Raw genomic sequence first — 24,650 nt, forward strand, 5'->3', positions numbered from 1 at the left:
TCCTCAAAACACTATAAACTAGTGTTCTTGATCCCACGTGGTATTAGCTCAGAATAGAAGTTTGTCCTGGAGCCAGAGATGGAAGCCAAAGGTTGGGCATGGCTGAGTCAACTCAGTGGCTTGCACTCAGCCTGCAAAGGCCATCCTACAAACCCTGGACTTCTCTTCTCATCTGTGGACTATTAGGAAAGAGAGATGAATTTGTGTCTTCTTGGGACTACTATACTGTGAAATCTTTTTCTTATTCTATACTCAACTTATACAACCTGCTAATCTCTTGCCTATTTACTCTTGCTCAATGCTCCCTCACCTGTCTTCACCCCAGATTTACAATAGAATATACATGTAAGATGCATCTATTCTGATTCTCTATAATTCATTTTCCTAATAAAATCCAGAGTGATCTTTTAACAGACATGTCATTCTCACTTGAAACCTTCCAATGGCTTCTTATTGCACTTGGAATAAAACTCAGACTCTAATCTATGGTCTATCCCCTTTCTACTCCACTAGTCTCCACTGACATCTCTCTCTTTCACTCCCCTTGTTCCAGTTTTGTTGGTTTGCTCTCTAGAAACAAGCCAAGATCGCCCACCCATGGCATCGTTATACGCACCACTCCCTCCGTTAGGAATGATGGCTGACTCCTTATCGTTAGTTCTCAGCTATTGAAAATCTCTTTTAAATTTTATCACCATTTTTTTTTTGTAGCACATTATAGAATTTGTCATCACCTAAAAGGATCTTGTTTATTGGTTGGGTTGCTTGTTTATGATCTGTCTCTCCCTGCTAGATATAAGACTCGTGAAGGTAGGGTCCATTGGTTTTATTCACTTTTGGGCACCATATGCTAGTGTATAACCACTGTGGACACTCTATAAATATTTATGATGTGAAAACATGTTTATACAGCAGAGTTGTTATCGGTCTTGCCTCTGTCCTCAAAGAGCTTATAATCAATCTGCTGGTGGCATTTAAGTCAGGCTGCCAGCAAGGTTAGAATAATTTCACATAGCACATTCTGGGGACGCAGTCTGCAGGGACAGACTCTAATTTATAAACTGAGAATTAATTACAATACCAAAGCAATTCAATGCATTTATGTAAATTAATTGAGCTTAACTTAATTTCCAATTAGACTATAGTCTCCTCTTTTTTCTTCTTGTTTGAGAATTCCCACTTCAGGAGAAGTCGAAGCAGAAAAATTGTTCAGATCTTCATCAAGAAGTTTGTTAGGAACCAGAGATGATATTGATTTGGCAGTAGGAAAGGAGAGAGGAGGACGATGACTTTTCTGAGCCAGTATTAAGTGGGAATCATTTGCCTTTTCCCGCACGTCTTTCTCGGTGATGTTGAAATGGTCTTTTTGCTTTCATCAGCTAGAAAAGGTAGCTGATCAGCCAGAATGTGGAACTGCTGGCAGGTGTTTTACAGAAAACCCATCTCAGAGTCCTTGCATCTAAGACTTCCGCTGAAAACCTACAGAGCCAGGCTTTGAAAGGAATGAAATGTCTGTGCACAGTCTTTGTCTTATACAGAGTCACTCTCTCAGTCTCTGGCACTCCAGGCTCAGGTGGACAGGGGAAGCTCTCCGTTCCCTGAATCAATGGTGCCTTTTTCATTACAGTGTAGAACCCCACAAAATGTGCAAAGAAGTGTAGACTCCTCTCCAGGAAGGGAGAATATCCCCAGCCCTCTCTCAGGCTGCTGCTGTGAACAGTGGTAGAAGGGTGGATTTGCCAAATGGCTGTCAGCACTTACATGGGGCAGCGTCGGCGAGGAGCCTGAGCTGCCTTTGGTGACGTGATCATTCCTTTGCACATGTCCTTGGATGCCCTCTACTGTTGTGAACCAAACAGACCTCCTGCTCCAGGAAACAGGTGAGTTACTCCCCAGCTGATTCTTCTAGTAAATGGTGCGAATGAGCAAGATCTTTTTTAGCACCTGCCTGAACCACTTATGGAAATAGGGGGTGGGCGTATAGGGTTTGCTTCAAGGCAGTCTTACTCAGGGAGGAGTTTGCCATGAATGACACTGAGATTTAGGTTTCTCTCCTTTATTATCAGACGGCTCCTCAACATAGACCTGTTTCTTTCACTGCCAGCTCTGTCGAAAGGACTCTCCTGATAAGGAAACATAGAGTAGGAGAGTCCACTGATTAGAAACTTTGACAAAAATACTCTAACTTGGGTATCTGTATTTATAATTTATGTTGCTGTTTGCAGTGGGAAACAGTGATTGAAAAGAATAATGCAATAGAGCTTTACAGCTATTGCAACATTTCAGACAGAAATCCACCCTGCCCCCATTATTCCAAGTTGAGGATGACAAGCATTTGGTACATGGTGTCACTTCCTCTACCTCTGCCACAGCAGACATTGCTGAATGATCACAGCACTCTTCCTTGTTGAGCTGAAATGCAGCAGGAGAATCCTTCTGAACACAGTGTTCCCAACAACCACCATAATCTATCAGAAACGTCATGCAAAATGAAACCCATTTGCCATTCCTGTTCTAAGTTAATGAGGTCTACTGTATGAGTGTGAGCCCAGGTGCCACCTGGGATGGCCTCAGCTGCAATGCTTCCATGTTTTTAATTTTGATTTCAGACTCACCTTTTCTTGGGGACACGGTTTTTTGCCAAAGTGAATCAGCCCTCCTGTTCCCTCTTACCAATGTTTCTCTCTGGGTTCACTTGTGTGTGGATCAAAGGGCAGCTGTGAAACCTTGTTGGGAGCTTCTCTTCCTGGGGCCTTGAAAAGAAAAGTCCTGATAAGAAACAAGTCCTCCGCAAAACAAGTATGTTGGAGGCTGGGCCTGGCCTGAGCTTCCTTAATGAATCTGTGGTGCACAGACACGGCCGGAAGCCATTTTCTATGTTCTCACTGCAGTGTCTTATGGCTGATCTTCTTATAGCAGAGAATTGTATGAGTTTTGCAGTAAATTACAAGGAAGGTCTGGTTCCTGAAATCAGCCGAAGGCCAATTAAGAGTTCTTGGGGGCCCTTTCTCTTGGCTGCAATGTCATTATGAATGACTCTTTAGAGCAGCAGAGGTCTGACATTTTGTAAGCCAATACTATATTTTGTGAGTGATTAAAATCTTCGCCTCAGTCAACTTGCCTAACCAACTGCCAGTAGCCACAAAACAAAAAGATTATAGTCAATTCATATGCATTAAGAAAATGGCTTGAAATGCTATCGGTTTAGGCTCAATGGGGCTTAATATGATTTCAGGGAGAAAGAAGAGATGTGCAATTAATGGAGAGAGGAAAGGCAGAAAGGAAATTCAAATGAGAATTTTCCCCAAAGCCCAAGGCCTTTTTGGTTTGTTCCTTTCCCAAAGGATTTATTAAGTACCTGTCTAGTTCTTCCTACTGCGGCAGACCCTGAAAAGGTACAGAGGAAGGAGAAAGCATGAGCGATGGCTGTCCTTGGAATTTACAGTCTAGTGATGGAGAAATAACTACATCCTAAGGAGGCTGCCAGAGAAGTCGTGGATTCATGTTAGCAGGAATTATGTTTAGTATCTTCTAGTGCTGGGCACTGGCAAAGAAAGAAGAGAAATGAAAGTGATTAGTTGACATTTACGTGGCTCTTACTATGTGCTTTGCATTAAATGTTTTATATGTATTAATTCAGTCTTTGCAACAACCTTATGATGTACATATCATTATTATCTCCATTTTACAAACGAGGAAACTGAGGCCCAAAATAGTGAAGAAACTTGCCTGAGACCACACAATCAGCGAGTCGAAGAACTGGGATTTGCACACAGATCGTCTAGCCCTAGAATCTGAGGTTTGAACCATAACTCTATGTTACTTCCCAGGGTGATGGGGTGTTCCCCATCCCTGAGGATTTACATTCTCCCTGGGGTATCAGTCCTGTGTAGAATAGTTAAGCTATAAGTAGAAGATGGAATAATGGAGTCGAGGAATACAGAATGATGATTTCTGAAAGACTGAACTGAACTCTGGGCTTGGATGTCTATATGTGTGGAGAGGCTCTGCACAGAGAGGTAGAGAAGGTTCTAGACCAAGAAAGGGCAGGAGGAGAGCTGACTGAGAGGATGGCTGTAGTTAGTGGCTCAAGGGTTTGCATTTGCCCAAGCAAGAGGACTCATTAAATCAAAGACTGTCTTCTCACAAGGACAGGGGTTATGGCACTGGGGACAGAGCTAGGACTTGGAATGTGACAGGCTAGTCTTCAAGTGTGATCATGCCACAGCCTCCTCTACTGACCTTGAGCATGTTACCTAACCTCTATTAGCCAGTTTCCCCAAATGCAAGATGGGAAGCATGGCGATGGAAGAATCGAGAAAATCTCGCACCTTGTAAGCCATTCATTTACTTATTTCTTTACAACTCTTAAGTAGCACTCGTGTGCCACGTGCTGTGCTAGATGTTGGAACAACGAATAAGGGAAAAACGAGTGTTGCCTCCTGGAGCTTCCATCCTAATTAGAGAGGCGAAATAATAAATAAGTGGACAAAATAATTTTAGATGATGAGAGGGGTTTTGAAGAAAACTCAGGTTTGGGTTCAAGTGGAACTTACACCTGTACAGTGTCAGGGGCTGTTTGCCAGTTAGGAAGCAGTCAACACATGGGAGCTTTCGTTTTATGTAATATCGGGTAGCACCATCTTGGAACTCAACGTGTGAGAGAAAGCCATGGTACCATTCTTCCGCCAGCAGGCATTCATCCTTTGTTCCTTACTTTCAGAACTCAGATTTGACCCAAGATTTATCTTCCAACATAGGGAAATATCCTGCTCCTTTTGCCGGGGCCTGGTTTCAGAGAAATCACATGACTTGGTTCTGGCTGAGGTGTGAAGGAACTTCTACATAAGATTCCTTGCTCTAAAAACAAAAACAAAAACAAAAACAAAAACAAAGAAACAAAAGGTATGTAGAAAAAACAAGCCATGCTCTCTCCTCCTGATACTTGTATGTGACAGTCACTGAGACACTAAATTAGTCACCTTAGAACCATCCCATCACGCATCTCTTCTTAGGTGAGGTAGTAAATGTCATACTTACTGCTCAAGACGATTGGGGCCAGATGTCCCCTTACTGCAGCCAGAGCCTCACAACCAATAGAAGCAGAGCATGGAAACAGTGAGAGATCATGGGATCAGGGTTCTAGTTCTCCCTAGGGTTGTGAATAGGAGGAGAGAGTTAGACTCTCATTGACGTGCAGCCTTGGAAGATCTGCGCCCATATTTGGCAGAACAGTTTTTAAAGGAAAGCAGGAAAGTCCTTCCTGTTCCCATGGCTTGTCAGTATCTCTCCTGAGAACACTGCTCCTCAAACGTGGGCATGCGTACCCTGGGGAGCCCTCACAGGAAATGTACCGTGGGTGCAGGAAGGATGCCACACATCAAGGAACTTCCACTTCCTACCAAAATGTGGGAAGAAACTCTGGAATGCAACTTTATGAGAACAGGGACCACAGTACGTTCACTGCTTTCCCCGCCCCAGTGCCCAGAACACTTCCCAACACAGAAGAGGGGCTCAAAAAACTCCCTGGAATTAATAAGTGAAACAAACATGGCTACGTTTTATAGAATTACACAAGCATGACGTGAATTTTTAAAATCCAAATGGGTAAACATCCTGGGAGTGTGTCTTTTTATTTTCCACCACTAATGGCATTTGCTGAAAATGTTTAAGGAGCCATCACTTAGGAAGATCCAACTTGACTTTAATTCAAGCTTTACCACATATATGTGAAATCTTTTCTCAGTCCTCTTGCCTAATTTCCGGATTTCTTAGCCATGTGTCAAATCAGCCTCCTTAGTCCAGGGTAACTGGGAAGAAATGGGATCTCCAATGGCACAGTTGGGTGGCCTTTGCTAGTGTTATTTTTCTCACCTGCTCTGTCTCCTCTTGCTTAGAGCCTCGCCGTCTATCCTCCAAATCTTGGCAAGAAGCCTGTTCAGCTTCCTCACTTCCCTAGGCCACAGCTGACTCTCATATCTCATAACTCGCATAGTATATTATCTATCATAGGCATTAAGATATCGAGTGGCAGCAGAGCCCAGAAGCTGTTTCCCCGATGGGATAGACACTTTATGAGGCAGAGGCCAAGACTTCTGCTTTTTCGTATCTCTTACTGTACTTACAGTATGTCTGGGTCAAGTCCTGGTGATGTTGCTTACCAGTGTATTCTTAAAGCTTATTGAGCCTCAGTTTCTCCAATATGTGTACTGTGCTCCTTTTTTTTTTTTTATCTCTTTAATATTGAAAATATCCTTATGAAGGCTCCTGCTGCAATATCTAGTACTAGTTTGTACTCAAAGGTTACTCTACTGCTATTAGCATGTGGTAGGTGTACAGGCCCTGTTTGAGGATTTATTGAATGATTTATTCTCTGGTAGCTGAATACAGACTCAACTCTCTCATCTTATCTAGACAGTAGTGCCCCTATGGTATTCGAAACACGAAGTTTCTAACTCTGCTCTGAAATTGTCATGGAGGAGGAGCCCGTGGTTTCAGGGAATGGAAACCCAGGGGAAGCTGGACCAGCCTCCATTCTCCACAGGTGGTCACCAGTGCCTGGGTTGACAAGGGCCACAGGACAAGAAGACAAAGTGTAGAGCTGCCAGAGGCTTTGGGGCATAGCGAGGCCTGTACCATGAGCCGTATCTTCTGGAAGGTGAGATTATCAGAGCACAGGGACCCGAGAGGCCTCTGGAGGGTCATGCGAGGAAAAGAGAGGCCTGAGAGCCACTAGCCCTCTGGAGGGAACGTGACTGATCCCCAGAAGCCAGTGCCTTCCTTTTGCTATCGGTCTCACGGGGAGAGCACTACAGTGAGGATCAGGCAGGAGACTCATGTTTGTTGTGATTCTGTCTTGAGACACAAACTAAACTGCTGTGATGCCTGTAACCAAACAAGTCATTGACTCATCGCTCACCTCTCCAGCCTGAGTCCTGGGCCAGGCATGACCCCCAGGGTATTGCTCGCTGCTGAAGTTTGGTTGCCATGTCAAATCTACGTAGAGGACCAGGGTGGTGAATGGACTATTGATGCTGGGTGATTTTTTAGAGAGTATTGATGCCACCTCCTCATCGTACGGATGAGGAAACTGAGGCCCACAGTGGATAAGGGACTTGTACAAATCATATGGCCAAATGATGTTAAATTTGGCCCTGTTTTGGCATCCGATGCTCTTTCCAATCTAAAATGTAGTTAGAAGCCCAATTCTGCTCTGAATGACAGAAAATGGCCTCTGACCATAAAAGCTGATTTTTTGCAACCAGCCCAAGAAGAATCGATTGCTTCAGCATATGTTTGGCCCAGATCCAGAAAGCTCCTAAACTACAAAGAAATGGATGGATTAACCTTTACTGCCTTCTTACCTGAGACCTTTGCAGCATTTTTGTAACCTGTGACGTTTGCAAACCTGCACATTTGATCCTCTTGTGCAATGTGGTTTTCACACGAATGTGGGCCAGAAAGAGGTTCACATGGAGGGTTTAATTATTACTACAAATAATGCTGGTGATATGATAGTTGACACATCATGCTCACTGTGCCACACGCCATTCTAAATCCTTCGAATGTATTAATTCATTTAGTTCTCTCAATAATTTTATTGGATCAGTTTATAAGTGAGGAAACTGACGTATGGGTTGCAATGAGTCTAAAATCACTCAACTTGTAATTGTGGAGTTGGGATTTGAATTTAGTGAGTCAGACTCCAGAGCTGGTGTCTCTTCCACGATGCCCTGCCGCCTCAGGCTCTGCAAGTGGCTCCTTGGAATAGGGCTGCACTGCGATTTTTTAAAAAGATCTTCGATTACAGATTCTGTCTCCCTGTCCCTAGAGACTAGAGGTGGCATAGGCTGAATGACTTCTCTAACTTCTCCCACTGTGCTGTGATCCTTAACGCCCCATCTTCCCTCATCTCCCCACGAGCTTCAGCGCCGCGCTCTTAGATGCTTGTCCCCAAAAGCAGAGGAGGTCAACCCCAGATTGAATTTTCATATTCCCTTGGGGTAAAATTTGCAGAGATTCTCCATTGTGCAGTGAAAAAAGGCCATTTGATCTATTTCAACTCTGTATGAATCTTATGAACTTGTCTCCAGAAACCGCTCACATGACAGAAAATATGAGTCCATTCCATCTGTCCATCGGAGGAGTTAGAAAGCTGGAATAATTCATGGAGGTCCCCCAACCTCTGCTCAGTGTGTGCGCGCGCACACATACGTGTGCACGCGCACGCCCGCACACGCATACACACACACACACCCGCACTCCACTCTGCCAGAGGATCATTCAGGTTGCCTCTGAATTATGTGCCTTTGATTGATTTCTAAGGAAAAAGATCAGCTTTGCCAGAGCCTATGTTGTGTTTTCTCTAAATCAGGGCAAATAGCATTACTTCTGCAAATGTTGCTATTAGAATGAGATTTATATTTACCTAGAGAGGCTGCTCCTGAGAGAGATGCAGCGAGAAGTTTATTCTACAGACAGAATCATCTGCCCTGCTGAAATGTGATTTGCTGCAGAGGGCTGTTTGAGGTTTGGATAAATGAGAAAGATAAACATGGTGACTGCTGGTGGTTTTCAGTAACGTGATTACCTCTGGGGAATACATCCCTCTTCCTCTTTCTGTGCCTCTCATCCTCTCGGCTTGTGAATAAGCCAAAGCCAATAATTTCCCCAAAGACAGGATCGAGTTGGTAAGGCCATACCATACACCGACGTCCACACCCACCACCATTGCCCATGTCCGCAGTCGCACATGCACTCATTTGCACACATATGTGAACACGTACCCAGGCACATGCACACAGTGGCATTTGGACTTCAGCTTGGGCAGGCAGGCTGGAAGGCACAGGAGCAAGACTTTTTTTTTTTTGCCAGAGTCCTCTTTCCTTCACCTCCAGGTGGAGCACGTTGAGTCCTAGAGGAACTACCAATACACTGGCAGAAAACAATTTAATTAATTGGTCCCACAAGATAAAGTTGTAACATTCAAATAAAGTAAAAGGAAAGTCAGCTATATCCCTCCTCACCCCACCTAGGTATTCAAGAGTTTTACTAGTGTGGTTTCAGGCTATGGAAAAAAAAAAAAAAGTATTTTATGGATGTTGCTGTCTTTTGCATTACTCCTGCGTATTTTGTCATTCAGAGTCAGAACTGGAAAGGGGCCCAGGGTGTCCTAAACGCAGGCTCTGTTTTCTGTTTAATGTTTGTGGAGCTCTCACTCATGTGCTAGGGTGGTCTAGGTCTCCAGGGAGGACTTAGAGAGGGACCCTGCCTCAAGGAGCACCACAGCATGACCGCAGGCAGACTGAACATAAGCTCAGAAAGTAAGAAGTATCAAGTCAGAGGTGCAGAGGGAAGTTGCCAGCTGGGAAAGGAGGGGCGAGCACTGTGCATAGCCCAAGTTGCGGCATGGAAGGGATGTAAGATTTGGACAGACAGAAGTTGATGGAGGTGGGAGGGCATTTCGGGCAGAGGTGACACTGTAATTAAAGGCAGAGAGAGAGGAAAGTGGGGGAGGGGCCGTTTAGAGGATAATGACATGGAATGCATGTAGAAGAGAGGAAAGTGTATGAAAAATATCTTTTCTGTGTTCCTTTTCCTACCTGTTTCAATCACTTCTGCTTCAGTCCAGTGTGGCCGCGCCCCAGATTGTTTCTCTAAAACGTTTTCCCAGGTCGTGATCACTGTCACCAGGCAAGGGTCATAAGGATCTGTAAGGACTCTGTGCTCAGGACAGGGCACCAGAATAGAGGATTCTGGAGGGTGGCTAGGGGAAGGGAACATGTCTTCTACCTACCTACCTACCTGCTGCCTTTGCTCGAGTTATTTGTTTGAATTCTTCTTCCTTTCCCATCACTTTTGTCTAAATCATACTCTCCCACCAAGTAACTCAAATGCAAGTTTCACAGCAAATTCTTCCTTAATTTCCCCAGCCAGAAGCTACTATTTCTTCTCTGGGACCTTGAATTCCTGTATTCCTCTGGGATGTCAATGGGATTCTCCTGTAAATGATGGAAAACCCTAAATGATGAACTGTGCTGAGTTCCCAATGATGTGTGGGTAGTCTCTGTGTGTTTATTTCTGTAAAAAGTTCTTATGATGGATCTTAGGTCAACTGCCAAGCTAGGGCTCAATAAACATAACATGTATAAAACAGAGAGGATGAAAGGCTCCAATGCAGAAGCTCTGAATGACCTCATTGAAAATGTACCCAACAGGGTAAGAGCATGACAGCATTATTCCAGCTCATTTGATTGGGGTTCTGCAAAGAGACCAGTCAGTCCTAGAGCTTTGGGTCCTCCAGGAAGGCAATGAGGACAGGATGTATTACCACCCAGAACACAAAATGTCCTCAAGTCTCCTTATCAACAGGACAGAAGGCATAGGACCCAAGGCTCTGGCCTGGATTCTTCCAACTTGCTCAAAACCAAACTATCTTCTCTCCCCCAAACCTGGCTGCTTCGTATGTTTCTACTGTTTCAATCAGAATCAACGCCATCCACAGAGCTGTGTAATTCAGAAAACTAGAAGGCATCCTTGGCCCTTTATCTTTTTCACCCTCCATTCCTAATCTACTGTCAAATCTTGTGATTTTATGTACCTCGATCAAATCCATCTCCTACTTTCTATCCCTTCCTCCACCGCCCTAACCAAGCCATTATCATCCCCTCCCTAGATAATCACAGTAGTTCCTAATGCTTCATCCCCATGTGTTCTGGCCCCCCTCATGTCCACTCCCACAGTCAGCTAGCTTGGTATCACATCTATAACCCATTCTTTCCGTCACTGTTTCAAGCCAGCCAGAGGCTTCCTGTTGCTTTCAGGTGAGGTCCAGTCATGCAACCTGGTAGGTCACGGCAAGGAATTTGAAACTATTTTACCACTACAATTTCATTTTCCATGACTCTTTCTCTCTGAACTCCAAATGTCACAGCCTTTGCTGATGGCATTTGTAGGCTGCCTCTCTCTCTGCTTAGGATGTGCATCCTCCTGTTTTGAGTTTCAGGTTAGTTCTTAGTTTTCAGTTTGTCATTTTCTCAAGAAAGTTCCTTTATCCAACAAAATAGATCATGTTTTTCTCTTATGGGCTCCGAAGCAGCCTGTTTTTCTCACTCAGCAATTTACCACAGTTTATAATTATACATTAAGAAATGACAAAAATATATCTCTTCTAGTAGATAGAAACCACATCAGGAATTGAAGATACCAGGGCTTATTTCTCATTATTGTTTTCCTGGGAGATAGCACTTACTATCCTAAGTTCCTGGCACCTAGTAGTGTCTAATGCACATTTATTGTGGATGACTAAATTAAGTTAATAAGCAAACGAACCACATAGCTATAAGTAAGGACTAAAGACAGCTAGTCCCTGGGAGAAAACTTCTTTGTAAATCTGGTAGTTGGGTTGCTCGCTCATGCTCGCTCGCTCTCTCTGTCTCTCTCTCTCTCTCTCTCTCTCTCTCTCTCTCTCTCTCTTAGTTAGCTCCTGGCCAACAGAATGTGACTACTGCAAAGAACAAACACATATCAAGCTTTGGACAAGAAACTAGCTCCAATTTAGAGAGAGGGGTCATCCTTTGGGTATAAACCTATTCTTAGATATTGGGCCCTGGGCTTCCTGTGACCTGCCTCAGACTAATCTCTTACCTCAAAATTTCTTCCCATCTTCCTATGAGTAAAGTCTGAGAGAGTTATGGTCAGCATTCCATATTATGAGCTTTCTAGATTTTGCCTTAGAAATGGCCTCCTAACTTGTCTTCTTGGCTTCAATTTCTCCAAATACCAATCACCCTGACATTATTGCCATTTGCATCTCCTAAAGCAGAACCTTCAATCTGTCATTCTCCTGCATAAAACCCAACAGTGTCCACTCTATTACAGGAGGGAGCCCAAGCGCTATGATTAAGGACAATTTAATCCTCCTCTCAATGTATCCTTTTCCTCAAATATAAAATGACCTTTAAAGCGCTTCCCAACCTCATCATGGTAGCATTCTAACCCCTGGACATGTCACTAAGGGCTGTTTCTGGCATCATCCCATCGTCCCAATCCAATTGTCGCCAGCCCTGCTTCCTAGCAGACACCCAGGGGGTCTGTTCTCTGTTCTCTCTTCTGACTGACCATCATCCCATGTTGTCTCTCCCTGGCAGAATTTAAATGATAATAAAGCATATAATACATTAGGCCTTTGAATAAGGCATAATTCATTCCAACCTTTCATAACATGTTCTCCTTTTAAATCAGGTCGGTCCTCCATGTTAGTTAGGACAGGCTAAGTTATACTGCAGTAACAAATTTACCTTGAATTTCAGTGCCTGAGCACACAGTACAGATTTATTTCTCCTCCATGATCCACCTTCCAGGGCAGTTCAGCAGGAAGCTTTTCTCCTCAAATAAACTTAGAAACCGCAGCTGACAAAGACTCCATAACATGGAATGTTTCTGGGGGAAAACAAGGGGGAAATAGAAAGTTCATGTCCTCTTCTTGCTTTGCCCCTCCCCTCACAGCCTATTGTCCAAATTAAATCACCTGGCTCTGCTTAAGTACACAGGAGGAGCAAGGAGGTGTGGGCAGCATCTAGTTATCCCACGAGCACTAAATGCCTCTGCCAAGGCAAGTAAAACACTAGTGCATACCAAATTCTCAGTAAAAGTCTGCTCATAGTGAGATGCAGGGTCAATTGATTTTCTCTCTATTCTGAATACAGATAATATTTTATGCCTGGAGATCTTATTAATTGACTGAAGGCCAGACTTTGGCCTTGCCTCGATATTAGCTCTGTATTATGTTTGTCTTGTTTCTCTTATGATAAATACCTTTAAAACAGGGACCCTTTCCAATATTAATAAATAACTTTCTGAAGCAGCAGGGATAGAAAAAAGTACTCTGTGTATGAGTGGAGCTTTATCTCTGGCAAATTGCATGATCTTGGATTAATTATTTAACTGACTACAAAATAGCCTTCGATTCTGGAGCAAGGATATAGGACTTCCTTAGCTTAAATATCAGCTCTGTCACTCTATGGGCAACTTTGGGACACTTCACAGATCCAACTCATTTTTCACTTAAAGGTGGGGCAGAGTGAATTGTATTTCTCTCTGAAGTCTTTATTTTCCTGTCGATAAAAATCTTGTTAATTGCCTGGCTGGGCTGGGCTTAATACTGGCATGCCCATTTGGTCAATTCTGTTTCAATTTTTTATTAACTCTGGTTTGGTGTTGCACAGTTCAAGTGCTGGCTCCTTCAAGATCAGAGCTAACAGGTTCAGTCATTAATTTGGCTTGGAATCCTGTCCTCTCATTCATCTGACAAACATTCACTACTTGTCCTACAAGGAACTGTGAAGGACAAAGAGAAGCATTAGAGGTGGCTGGGGATGGCAAAATGGGCAGGGGTGTGGGTAAGAATGTGTTCTCTGGAGTCAGATTGCTTAGGTATGAAGTGTGGCTTTATCAATTTAGGATATTTCTGTACCTATTTATGTTCATAATGTTGAAAAAATGACTATAAAGTACTTGGCATGGTGCCTGGAAGGAAGTAGGCAGTAAATTCTGGCATTGATAATGATTATTCAATGTTCCCTGAGGATTCAAAAGCGCCTATTATATGCCAGTGGCTGTTCTGAATGCTTGAAGTACATCAGCAAACAAAATAGAAATCCTTGTCCTCATGGAGATTACATGGTAAAGATGAAGAAGATGATAATGATGACGATGATGATGATGATAATGATAATTATACTGAAGATGGTTCCTGCCCTCTGGGACTTAAAATCTATGGGAGGAAATAAAGTCAGTTTCCATGTTGCCATGGCCTCACCCTGGGATATTTGCAGCTTGATAAATGTCCCTGCTGCACTGTGACATCATTGAGTCCAAAGAACACTCTACTTATTTCTCAACCTCCAAAACCTATTTTTCTGAGTATATTAATAAGTCTCCTTTATTGGCTTTTCAACCTCATGATAGGACATGGCCTACTATGGGTGAAAAGGATGGCTCAGGGTGGCCCTATTAAACCAGAGAAGTTATGCTGGGGTGTTGTAGGACAGAGTTCATTTGTTTATTCATCTGTTCATTCAGAAATATTTCTCAAGCACATAAGAGGTGGCAGGAAATGTGCCAAGCACAGAGATGGGTTATGAGTCACACTTCACCAGAGCCAGTGACACACAGCAGTGGCTATTTCCCTAAGGTCATTGTGTGGCACCTTGTGCCTCCATTTCTAGCCTTCATCTCCTTCCCCTGCAATGGGGTCCTTCCCTTAGGGAGAAGAGGAGGGGCTGCTACTAATGGAAGTGTGTTTGAGCAGAGAACTACCAAGTGGAACAACGACCCAGGAAAAGCAAGGGAAACTATTCTGTCCTCTGCCATCTGGCTGGGAACAGTATTAGCAACGTCAAAGTCTCCAGAGAAGAAAATTAATTACATGAATAACTGATCCGTAATTCAGTGAGAAAGGTTCCAACCCTGAGTCAATACCTTCTACAGTCAATGTTTTGAGAATTTACTGTGAATGCAAGAGAATGTTGGTGTTGCAGCTATTTGAAGGCTAGCTGGTCACCCTTAGATTGTGTATTTGTATCATGACCAACTCCTGGTGTCATCTTGTCAAGGCCCAGCTGTTGAAGACAGGATGAGGTCCCTGGAGTGGAGATGACCTCTTGTGTGATGATCATGTGAGGGAGGAGGACAAAGAGGAGGGCGGGGAATCGAGGAGGGGGAGGAGGAGGGATGCTGGTACTACCTCCAGTGTGCTGTCTATTCTGTAGGCAGTTGTAAGTGGTCCTCCAAACAACCCCGGCAAGTGGACGGTTTCCTAGTTTCAGTTTCCTCAGTTGCAAAATGGGGCAAGAAACTTTCCCAAGGCCTCAAAACTAGCAAGCACCAGAGAGTAGTCTAAAACTCTGGTCTCCAGACTCCAAATTTAATGCCTTTCCCATCATTCCAGACAGCTCACTGCTTGTGACAGAGACTTGAGTGAAATAATTTCTGGATGAAAATAGATGGTTTCTCTAGGACCCTAGTTCCTCAAAAATGTTAAAAGTATTACATACATACACACATATACACATGACTTCTGTCCAATGAGTCAGGAAGCTGGCGGAATGAGGAAAGTTAAATGGGCTTCTTTACTGCAAGACTTCTCAGTGCCTTTACAGGCTCACAAAAGTGACTCCTTGAGATTATCAAGGCAGAGAGAAAGAATGCAGTGACTTCTTGGACCACAGAATTCTTTCTAGATACATTACCGCGTAAAGGACTTTTTTTTTTTTTCTGAAAAAATGTTCTCAGAAACTGCTTTATTTTGCAATTTTCTTCTTTAGTTCCCTCTAAAATTATAGAGACACATCTCTATGACCCAAGGAAGACTTTGGGGGAACGGTAGCCCGATGATTAGCAGCAAATATGTTTCTGGCTTGAGCAATCAGCCCGTCTATCCCTCTCTTCTTACGCAGGTCTGTTCTTCTAAGGCCTAATATCCCCACAGAAGGAGGCTGACCTGGAGGCCAGGAGGCTCTGCCACCCCCTACAGTGTGACCTCTAGCAAGTCCTTTCCCACTTTAGTCATTAGATTCTGCCCCTGTAAAGGGTACATCAGACAGACAAGGGCACTTTGCTAAGAGGCAGAATCTTGCGCTCCACCCCAGAGATTGCGATTCAGTAAGCTTGGGGTACGGCCCTGGTCTCTGTGTTTGTAATCATCACACCAGGCGATTGCGGTATGAAAGCTTCTCGAAACTAGGGCCCAGGAGAGATTTATTCAGATGAGTGAGGACCACAGAGATTCAATAGTCAGCCAGGTGCTGTTAGGTGTGTACATCTAGCCTACCGCCTGACTCTATGAGAAGCTGGCCAACCCCTAGCCCACAACTTCTCTTTATCTTTATTATTCTGTTTTTATTCACCTCTAGATGGTAATCATTCACTAACAGCCCTCTTGAGAGAGAGGAGAAACATCCCTTTGTTTATCTTTAATTCACTACCTATCACAAGGCATTAAGAAAACCCATAAATTGTATCACATTTTCAAATGTGTATGCTGGAAATAGTACCATGGCAGTAAAGTCCATTTACAATCTGCTTAAAAACTGCTTTGAAATGATGGTTTCTAGAAGAGAAGTTGGCCCTTTTAGAAAAGTTTTTCCGCTAGAGTTACATAATTCTAAGCTCTGCTTAGAGGCAAGCCGCCAAAAGTTTGGCTGCGGAAAAAAACAATCATTTTCCAATTTCACTTCAAACCAGACGTAGTTAATAAACTTTTGAATTAGGGAGATTTTCAAGTAAACATATATTATTTCGGTCATCAAATCTGTTATTAAAAAAAAGTTCAGAGAAATGAAGTAGGACTAGGAACATGAGGGTATTGAAATCTTTTCCCCACAGGGCAGACTGGCAGAGAAAGTTCTGACTATGAGAAGTTCTTGGTGGAGAAGTTCCCATTCCCGAAACCAAGATGGCCCCCACCACCAGTTTCCATAGCTCACAGAGGGAGAAGCAACAGAAATGAACAAAGGCTATACAGCTACACTTCTTAGTTTCTTGCTGCTCATTTTGGATACATGCTTTTTACCTCGCCTTTTCACATAACATCATAAAACAAGTGCTTCCCCAAGTTGCTACAAAGCCTAGCAACATAATATATAATGGCTGCATTGTTTTCTGTCACACAAATACATTATAATTCATGTAACTATTGCCCTCTTGTTGGACATTTTGGTTGCTTCCATTTTTTTCCTTCTGTAGAAAAATATATTGTGATGAAGTCTCAGTGCATAAAGTTCTCTGTATTTAAAATTATTCTCATAGGAGAGATTCTAATATAGGTTGAGTTCTAGTTCCACAGCACTATAAATTGCCCTCTTTACTTTCTCAAAATGCTAGGAAGAGTTTCTGAAGATGAGCTGGTCTGAAGTCACAGCATGGGAGGGGTTTGACTTCATAGTAAAGATTTATGAAAAGAAAAAAAATCTGAGGAGTTCTAAATATAAAATCAGGTTGCTACTGACTACTAATTGATAATATTTATGGTTTAATAAGAAAACAATAGACTGAGTTCGTATGTTTAATTCTTTAAATCTTCTGCCATGTATCATCTTTTTACTCATTTATTCCAAAGTATCTGAGATGAAAAGAGTCACCTGAATGTTTAGCCAGAAAGTCTAATTCACAGTAGTAACATATTTCATTATATTCAACTTATACGCTAGGCATGAACATACTCTGAAACAAATAATTTCTCATGTGGCCATTACTGCCAATTAGGAGAGCTGTTTAATTATTACTGATCATTGTTCAGACTGAAGAACCAAACACAGCTTTGAGGAGCGACTTGTCTAAGTTCACAAGGCCAAGTAGAGGCCACACTGATGTCTGGGGCTGTGTTTACTGATTCCCAGACCTGTGGTTAAGGGGGATGCTTCATCACACTAATGTATACCAGTCTTTATTCTTCCATTTATCTCCGCATGTGATAAACGGCACAGTGATTGTACCTCAGAGGGGGTCAATATCTAGATGCTGGGAATAAGTAGAAAAAAGAATTCTCAGAAGCTACCTTTATGATGAGAGAATCATAAATGCCAATGTATTAGCTGCAATTTGATTATGCATAACTCCGTTACAGCAGTTAAAGAGTGAGGGCACACAGAAAGGACATGACTGACCAGCGGGGAAAGCAAGGGAGGCTTTGCCGAGGCAGAGACATCTGAGACGATCCTTAAAGGAAAAATGTGTTTACGATCCAGGGAATTGGCATATATTGGGGAAAGATACTTAAAGTGGAGGGTGCAGGAGGGGTGTAAATGGAGAAGTATTAAAGGGCACGGACTCTGTTGGGAATGGTGATATAAATGCAGCGCCATCGGGTCCTAAGGCTTGGAGGGCGGATGAATGGGAGACAAGGCAGGAGGGACTGGACCCTAGAGGGCTTGCAGGTCATTCTAAGAAGTTTAGATTCATAGCACTGGGTGAAGAGAGTCAAGAGTGCCTTGCAAGTTATGTAGGATGCATGTGTGTGCACATATGTGTGTGTGTGTGTGTGTGTGTGTGAGAGAGAGAGAGAGAGAGAGAGAGAGAGAGAGAGAAATTTTTGTAAATGACCTTAACTGTGGATGACGGTCAACACACTGAAGGGGTTGACACTTGTACTAGACGATCATTTATGTTGCCATTGTGAGGAGGCAGATGAAAGATGAGGATCTGGTCTAAGGCAGCGATGGCCAGGATGGAGAGAAGAGGCCGGATGTAAGAGACACTGACAGAATTGAGTGTCTCTTAAATGTGGGGAATAAGAAAGATTTGGCGACTGAGATGTCTTTATGATTTTTAGTTAGGAAAACTGGGTGGCTAAACTAGAGCTGGAGCGTATAAGAAAGACAAGCAGTCTGAGGGGAGGAGGATAAGAATGTGATTTGCCCTTGTGATGTTCAAAGAGAATCCAAGTGGGCATGAGGCAGCTACGGATGTGAGCTGGGAACTCAGGCCAGGAGATGGGGACTTCGAGTCAGCGCAAATGCAGCCTGTGTCGTTGAAGGCCTCGAGCGGGTGGGCTCGTCCAGAGAGGACAGGCAGAAGGCAGGAAGGGAAAAGGAAAGAACCATTGCTGACCTTTTGAAGAACCCGGTGAAAGAAACTGAGAAGGAATGGGAGGAGAGGCAAAGCAGTGATTTGGAAAGGAAGGGAGGAGAATTTGTGATTTCTCTGCCTAAAAATTTTCTGCTAGAAAGAGAGTAGCTGGGTAAGTATCACCCACCTGGGACTCTTTTGTCAAGCAAATGCTCAGCTGAGGAAGATACAGGGACCACAGCAGTAAGCTCGGCCTGCACTGGGGATGCTGGGTGTGTGGCCGTCCTAGGTGACGCGGCAGCAGACTGAGGCAGATGGTGTGGCCCAGAGGCAGGTGTCTCAGCGGAGCTGCCACAGAACTTGGCCTTTCTCATTTTCTAAAGCAGGTTGGAGAGGGGAAAAGAAGGAAGGAAAGAAAACACTCTCATGGTCCCTGGCTCTCGGACTGATGCTTCATTTACTTGATCTCATTTGATGATTTCACCTACTACAAGGAGGGGTGGTGGTGGTATTTGATGGGGGACCCTTCCCTTCGTCCTCCTGCTTTCAGGCTTCTATCACAGACCTTTCCAGCCTCTGTCACACTGCATCCCCAGGAGGAGCTGCTTTCTCTTTCAGATGCATGAGGTGCCAAGTGTTTGCACACCCATTGGCCCACTGTTCTTTTCCCAGGTGACTTGAGGCCATAGAGGTTCTGTTTCCTCTTCTTGTTTTGGAAGTGATCTCATCGTCTGTCTCATCTCCATTACTCTCTTCTTTGTTTCCAAGAGTGACCTTTGGGTAAGGTACACAGTATGACTGTCTAGCTATTTTGCCTACATTTGGTTCTGTTTTGGGGAAGGGTAAAATATTAGCAGTGTTATAGATAGTGCACTGGCTCTAGATCCGGGCTGCATGACCATAATTAGATGGACCAGTTGTTAAGCTGATGTTGATGCCCCAATTTGATTCATGTCTATTTTAATTTTATTCAGATTCTTATTTGGATGAGGAGAAAAGCATTGAAAGCATGATTTATCAACCTGTTCAAATCCCAAGATGAGCCCATTCTACATAGGAGGAGGTTGAATTCATTCAGTTTGTAAATGACAGAGCAGGGGAATAAGTCAGAATTTAAACCCAGAGATTCAACCCAGACTCCTCCTCATTCTAGTTCTGTTCCTCCATATTGCCTCTTCAGGTTAAAATTATATTGAACAAAAGGAAGAAAAAAATGTCTCATAGTCAAATTATGTAATTTCACTTACCACGAGTTATGGATTCATTTAAGCCAGCTTTGGACGTCCTGCTGGCTCTCAGGCTAGACTCTGATCAGGAAGACTGATCTATTCCCACGAGGTATATTTCACAATGATCTTCTCACGGGACCTGCTGGGAAAGAACTGAGTATTGACAGGGCAAACACATTTTCTTTCCCCAAAAGATTCTGCTTCCTAGTGGGGAAGAGGGAAAGGGTCTAATTTCTCTGCAGGATCAGTCAAGTACTTTCCCAAAGCAGGATGTTCCTCGGGAAAGTTTTGGGAATTTCCCTGCAGGTTCTACCATGTTCTCAGCTATAGAGAATTCTTGACTGTTTTCTCCTCATCCTAACCACCCCTGCAGTGATCTCTCTCAGTCCCTGGCACCATGCATGGGCATGCATGTGAGAATGTCTTGCATTTATTTCCAAAGTAAGATTGTATTGCTTCGTTTGCTCCTCACAATAGCTCTGGTAGTTCTTTTCCCCTAACGAGGAAACTGAGTCATAGAGAGGCAATAAGCAGTGCCCCAGGCTAACCAGACACAGATGGTGATAGGCTAGTGTAAATGTGAGTCTGGGTCTCCTGAATTCAGGCACTTTTTGCACCCTAAGAGTTGGTGCATTTAAAAACAAGTGGCATCTCAACGTATAAAACAGAAAAAGTAGAGGTAACTTGGAAAGAGTGGGAACTGGGTGACCCCCGTATTCAGCTCCCCCTTTACCTCCTGTGGTGTCCCCATAAAACCACCCATATTGCATGCACTGACCCAGATTCGATTCTGAATGTACATTTATTTTATATTAAAATCTGAATGTTCAGGCCAAGAAAAAAAGTCTTAAGACAGAATGGTGACATAATAGAAATGTATTCAGTTTCATCAATTCTAGGTTCCAGTGTAGCTAGAAAAGCATGAGATTTGGAATTAAAAGACCCAAGTGCAAATCATGGCTCTACCATTTATTGGCTAGTAGGCTTGACAAATCATTATTCTCTGAGTCTCAACATTCTCAGTGATCAGAGGGGCTTATTCCACTTCAACATTACAGAACCACAGTGAGATCATTTGAGATGATGTTTGTGAAAGCTTTGTAAAATGTTAATTATTTATACATATGTGTTGTTACTGCTATGGCCACTTCTGTCTGAAGTAACTGAGCTGAAGATGTTTACAGATGTCATTTTTAATTCATCTGCCTACTTAATCAACTTATTAAGTATGTCTGTGTGCTAGGTATGAATCTAGTTGACATTCTAGTTTACATTAAACAAAGAAAATTTATAAAATGTTTAAAAGCAACCAAAAGTAGGTGGAGGAGGAGAACAGGTGTAAAGAGCCTGTCATTAACCAAAGGCGGGCATCTGTTGAATTCCCTCATTATTTCCTTTGGATATTCCGAAGTCAGAAGCACCCTCAGCATTCTTGAGGTAGCATGGAGGGTCACAACTGAAGTGAGATCACAGAAAACTGCGATCACTCCAAATTCACTAAGTATAGATATTTAAAAATATCCAAATCACCCTGTGAGTTGTCTGAAATATATGTGCTTTGAGAACTGCGAGACACGCTGAGCTGGGGACTGATAAGACTCATAGCTGGTAATCGTTGAGGGGAGAACGCTGAGCTGGGTTTGCTGCTGCAGAGACCCAGTCGGTGGGTCCCCAAGGCCTCCTGGGCACAGATGCTACCTCCCTACATGGACCAGGGTGCGGTACCGAGGGAGACTGGGACCAGCTGCTTAAGAGATAACAAGCCAGGGCAGCTCCTCCTCACTCTGATACATTTTTGCACTTTAATAAATCTTTGAAAAAATAAAAGCCAACCGCCTCCAGCCAAAATGATGTTATATTTGTAAATTTTGATAACTTGATTACAAAGACTAGTGAATAACCCTGCATACTCTGTGCACTACTTTGGATATAGATCCATATCGCATCCAAAATAGTTTTATTATTTTAAAATGCTAAAATAATGAAATTTAAATAAAAGCTTAAAATGTAAAAATAATAAATCTTAAAATAATAAAAATAAAACAAATTGTACGTGAAATCCCCATGTTCGTGCCAACCTGGAATTTTATGTGGGATGAACAATATAACTTTTTAAATTTATTTTTAATGACTACATTTTTCTTTGCTCAATTCCTATTTGGAAATGTTAGAAACAAGATATCAACATGGAGGGAAGAGGTAAGGATATAGTTCGGTTTGGAATCTACATTATAGATTCCTCAGCACTGGCATTTGTTCAAATCAAAATGTATGACGGAACATGTCGTTTGTTGTTTTCCAAACTCTGCTTTTGAAGGAACAGAGGCCTGAAATGTGAATTATCTCGTAGAGGATAAATGGTTTAACAACATTGCAAACTAATAAAATAAATTTGTTTCTTAATTAAGGGTTCCTCATGAAGATGATTTAAAAATAAGGAAGAGGAAAAAGAAATCTCTAATCATCTAAAGATGTTGGCAGACAGGTAAACTCTCCAAACTTATTTTAGTATCTTATTACTCAAAGCATGATGTGAGCACCAGCCTCAAAGAATCACCTGGGAGTTTGCTAGACATCTGAGTCCCACTCAGACCTGATACCTAAGTGACTCCTGTTCACATTATAGTTTCCATGGCTTTGGTAGTTTGAGCTCTCAGGGCTGAAATTTGGGAGCAATCCTAAATGAGATGCCACGCAAGACCCCTGGAGTCGCAGGAGAGACTGCTGATGTTTGAGCGATGGTTCATTTCCCAAAAACGAGAGACATAGTTCTGTGAGTGACCAACTGTCCTTTGGTATAAGTGGCTGCCTCTGGCCCTGGGCTGTGGGTGAATCAGAACATGTGATTTATCGGACAAGGGATACATATTTAGAAAGAAATGATTGCCAAAGGAAAGGAGGGTATGAAAAAATAATATCACTCATATCTGGTTCTCATTATAAAATAACTGTTTTTGCATGCTTTGTAGACTCCTTAGGGTATTCTATTGCCACTCTGAGTTTTTTTTTCTTTTTACATATTTAGAAACTATTTCATAGAAATGTGGCGGCATGGGAACAAAAATATTTTCTCACAAAATGTTCCCATTCAATAAGTTGCCACATATTTTTGTTCCATATGGTGCTTCATAAACTAACGGTGTCTGTGGGCAATGCGACTGACAGAGCAGCAGAGGGGTAAGTTTATGTGCCTAAAGTGGCTGTATAAACCCTTGTCCAACAGCTTTTGGCTTTAGACAAAAGATAATTGGTGTTTAATTTAAAGAAAAAAGGTAACGTTAATGAAGATTTCAAGCTAAATGCCTAAGAAAGGCTGCAGAGAAAGTAAATTCGTTCATTTCATTCATTCATTAAACATTTACTGATCTTTTATCGAGGATACAAAGACGAATAAAGTGTCCATGGCACTGAAGATCTCACCCTCTGGTGGAAGAGAAAGAAAGAAGACGCTGCAGGGTGATGAGAGCTCTCAGAGAGTAAGTGCGAGCACCCCAGGGGTGCACAGTAGGAGTTCGGAGGGCACCTGAGGCGGGGTAGGAGCTAAGGGAGTCTTCTTGGAAAAGGACTTTAAAAAGCGAGCCACAGAGCTGCGCCCTCACCTCCTCCAGGTCTCCGCGTTGCATTGGTGAAGTCCTCTCGGACCATCTGCACCAAGAGCAGCGCTAATCCCTAACCCACACCCTCCCTATCATCTCACTCTGCTTTTTTTCCTCCGTAGAGCTTATGACCATCCATGGTAGCCAGTCTCCCAGACAGCTCTGAACATCCCTGCATCCTGGTGTTCATGCCCTTCTGCAGTCCCCTCCCACATTTTATCAGGCTTAGAAACAATAGGATATGGCAGAAGCAGTGGCATGTCACTTCCGAGGTTTGGTTATAAAGGATACCATGGCATCTATCTTGATCATTGTCTCTTTCTCTTAGATCACTCACTCTGGGGCAGGGGCACCTGCCAAGATGTGAGCAGCTCTCTGGAGAAACCACATGGTGAGGAGCAAAGCCTCATGATAATGCCACCTGAGCGAACTTGGAAGCAGATCCGCCAAAGCCAGACAAATCTTCAGGTGGGACCACAGCCCTCGTGACAACTGGACGACAACCTCATGAAAGACCCTAAGCCAGAACCACCCAACTAATCTGCTCCCAGGCTCCTCTTAAAAAAGACTCTCCAAAAGTGTGAGATAATAAATCTTTGTTGTTTTAAGGTGCTGAATCTGAGGTAATTTGTTACACAGTGATACATAACTAATATGCCACCTGGTACATTATAAGTTTACTTATTTATTTACTTACCGTCTCTCTTTCCCAAGTAGGATGTGACCTCCACGAAGACAATGACTTGCTTTAGTCACTGCTGGACCTTTAGTGTCCACAACACTACCTAGGTTGTAGCAGGAGCCTAACACACATTTGTGAAATGAGTGAGTGACTGACGCCTGCTGACACTCATTCTAACGACTTGAGTGGGGACTTCCAGTGTTTCCATGGATGCGGGAAGTCCTCACAATGGGAAGGATCATTACTGCTCTTCTGATTTTTCTGGCTGGGCGTTTGGTAAGTGAGCAACCCCACAACAATAGAAAGAACCCAACTGGGCTTTCCGGAGGACAAAAGGAGAGACATGAAAGGTCACATTTTCATTTAATCACACCTCACAGGATGACAGATTTTTCCTATTTAGGTTCTGACAAATGGCAGTGGACCGCTGCTGGGACCAGCCATCAACACAGAGTGGTCATGAACCATCCAAACTGGCTGCTGCCATAGAAATATGGTCCTTGAAATTATGAGTCAGAACCAACTCCAAGGACATCATAATCCAATCCCTCTCTTCTAATTGCCTAGTCTTGGTTT

The 24,650-nt window shown here is 43.1% G+C and overlaps 2 long non-coding RNA genes across 11 annotated transcripts in view; one reads left to right on the forward strand and one right to left on the reverse strand.

Annotated features, from left to right (window-relative positions):
• Nucleotides 1-23,955, forward strand: part of LOC118603843 — a 37,062-nt gene extending 13,107 nt beyond the window's left edge. The window contains exons 2-5 of the long non-coding RNA XR_004951341.1: nucleotides 1,628-1,880; nucleotides 22,205-22,281; nucleotides 23,174-23,272; nucleotides 23,721-23,955. This is a non-coding gene — a long non-coding RNA (uncharacterized LOC118603843). The remainder of the gene's footprint in view (nucleotides 1-1,627; nucleotides 1,881-22,204; nucleotides 22,282-23,173; nucleotides 23,273-23,720) is intronic.
• LOC107518263 lies at nucleotides 1,851-19,932 on the reverse strand. Of its 10 annotated transcripts, none has more exons than XR_004951334.1 (8): nucleotides 19,815-19,932; nucleotides 18,755-18,944; nucleotides 12,300-12,441; nucleotides 9,603-10,001; nucleotides 5,041-8,934; nucleotides 4,557-4,860; nucleotides 3,359-3,544; nucleotides 1,851-2,753 (listed from the first exon to the last, which is right to left on the reverse strand). It is a non-coding gene; the product is annotated as an uncharacterized LOC107518263 (long non-coding RNA). The 10 variants fall into 10 exon arrangements; XR_001598794.2 differs by having other exon boundaries at nucleotides 18,755-19,341; XR_004951333.1 differs by lacking the exon at nucleotides 19,815-19,932 and adding an exon at nucleotides 19,133-19,776.
• Nucleotides 23,956-24,650: the final 695 nt, after the last annotated feature.

The sequence above is a fragment of the Rousettus aegyptiacus genome, unplaced genomic scaffold (genome assembly GCF_014176215.1).
Source record: "Rousettus aegyptiacus isolate mRouAeg1 unplaced genomic scaffold, mRouAeg1.p scaffold_m13_p_6, whole genome shotgun sequence".
In the NCBI taxonomy this organism is placed as follows: domain Eukaryota; kingdom Metazoa; phylum Chordata; class Mammalia; order Chiroptera; family Pteropodidae; genus Rousettus; species Rousettus aegyptiacus.